This window comes from Colobus angolensis, unplaced genomic scaffold (assembly GCF_000951035.1).
Source record: "Colobus angolensis palliatus isolate OR3802 unplaced genomic scaffold, Cang.pa_1.0 Scaffold14, whole genome shotgun sequence".
Lineage (NCBI taxonomy): Eukaryota > Metazoa > Chordata > Mammalia > Primates > Cercopithecidae > Colobus > Colobus angolensis.
Window position 1 is genome coordinate 18,908,763 of NW_012114488.1, and position 1,894 is coordinate 18,910,656.

General features: G+C 43.8%; 1 pseudogene; it reads left to right on the forward strand.

The window, feature by feature from the left end:
* Positions 1 to 59: 59 nt before the first annotated feature.
* Positions 60 to 1,562, forward strand: LOC105506756 (annotated as a pseudogene).
* The last annotated feature ends 332 nt before the right edge of the window (positions 1,563 to 1,894 follow it).

The following is a 1,894-nucleotide window of genomic DNA, read 5'->3' on the forward strand; positions in this document are numbered from 1 at the left end:
TTATGCACATGTACCCTAGAACTTAAAGTATAATAATAAAAAAAAGTTAAAAAAAAAAAAAGTTTGGTGGAACTCGAAGTGGACTTCAAAGTAGAAAGAGGCGCTACGGCCTAAGTTCTGTACACGACATGGACGGTACTTCCAGCAGAACTGTAGGAAGTCGCCCTCTGAGACAGAGGTTGCAAGATACTGTGGGCTTGTGTTTTCCCATGAGAGCTTACGGCAAGCACTCAAAGCCTTTCCTTTCCAATAAAAAGAAAAATTCAGGCCAGGCGTGGTGGCTCATGCCTGTAATCCCAGGCTTGATCACTTGCAGTGGGTGGATCACTTGAGGTTAGGAGTTCGAGACCAGCCTGGCCAACATGGTGAAACCCCGTTTCTATGGTGAAACCCCTCTCTCTACTAAAAATAGAAAAATTAGCAGGGCGTGGCACATGCCTGTAATACCAGCTACTCAGGAGGCTGAGGCAGGAAAAATGCTTAAACCCACGAGGCGGAGGTTGCAGTGGGCTGAGATCACGCCATTGCACTCCAGCCTGGGCAACAAGAGCGAAATTCTGTCTCAAAAAAGAAAAAAAAAAAAAATCATCTTTCTGAATTAATGCTTGAGAAATGCCCCTTTCCTGTTGACTCAGATTTAGCCCCAAAATGGCATTTGATTAAACAGCATACAGTTCCTATATTCAACATTTTTTGATACATTTGATCCATCTTTGGTTTCTAGAAGATGAAGATAGGCTGAGAGAGAGAAGGCGGCTTAATACTGAAGAAGAGGTTGATCCCCTCCCAATGCACAAATACATGCGTTTGAAGCTACCGCACAGGTAAATAATCCATTGTGTAAACTGGGACCAAAGTTAGCTCCTGGAATGACTGAAATAACTGGGGACAGTTCTGCAATTCCACAGACTAATTGTAACTCAGAAGAGGATACAACCAACCTGTGTTTGCAGTCACGGAAGCAGAAGAACCGTTAGGTATCTGGAGACAGCCATGCTCGTGTTAGCAGACAAGGAACTTGGAAAATCCGCACACAGATTGATTACATACACTGTCTTGTGCTTGATTTGCTTCAAATTACGGGGAATCCCTACCACTGGGGAGTGATGGACCGTTATGAAGCAGAAGGCCTTCTTGAAGTGAAACCTGAGGCCTGAAAGCACGTTTTTGCTCAGAGACTCTGCGCAAGAGGACTGCCTCTTCTCTGTGAGCTTAGCGGTGGCAGCAGATCCCTGCATGCCCAAACTGAGCAGTGAAATCACAACTTTAGTTCTGATGCCCACGATTCGTGTGTACTTCACTCCTCCACTGTAACAGGACTTTTAGAACACTATAAACATCCCAGTTCATGCATGTTTTTTGAAACATTGCTTACTGTATCACTCAGTGGGACTTTTAGCCTGAGGTATATCCGTGGCGCGGTAATCGGCAGGCGCACTAAGTATGATGGAATTGATGGGCTCCCTTTAACCTCAATGTTACAGGATTTTTTAAAAGAGTGTCATTATAAAGAAAAAGTTAGAGTTCGCCGGTTAGAATGAGAACCACTCAAGGCAAAGTAAACTCTCCTGTCCCAAAGGGTGTTCACTAGGTCCGCTTTCACGTGCATCAGAAGGTACACCTATAGAAAGCACACACAGCAGTGCTAAGTTTTTTCATACAGTATGTTAGCATAGTGTTAGCATCTGTCAGATGCGACCTGCTGTTACTTATTCAGAAGAACATGGTGCCTACTGGAACAATAGAGGATAGAGCTACAGGTGTTCAGTGAGACTGCAAGAACATTTCGCTGATTTATCTAACAGTTTGGTTTTTAAGGGCTGCAGTGTTTGAGTGAGACAACTCTGGGGCATTTGCTATGAAGAATTCTATATCTTACTGAAGAACAAATCAT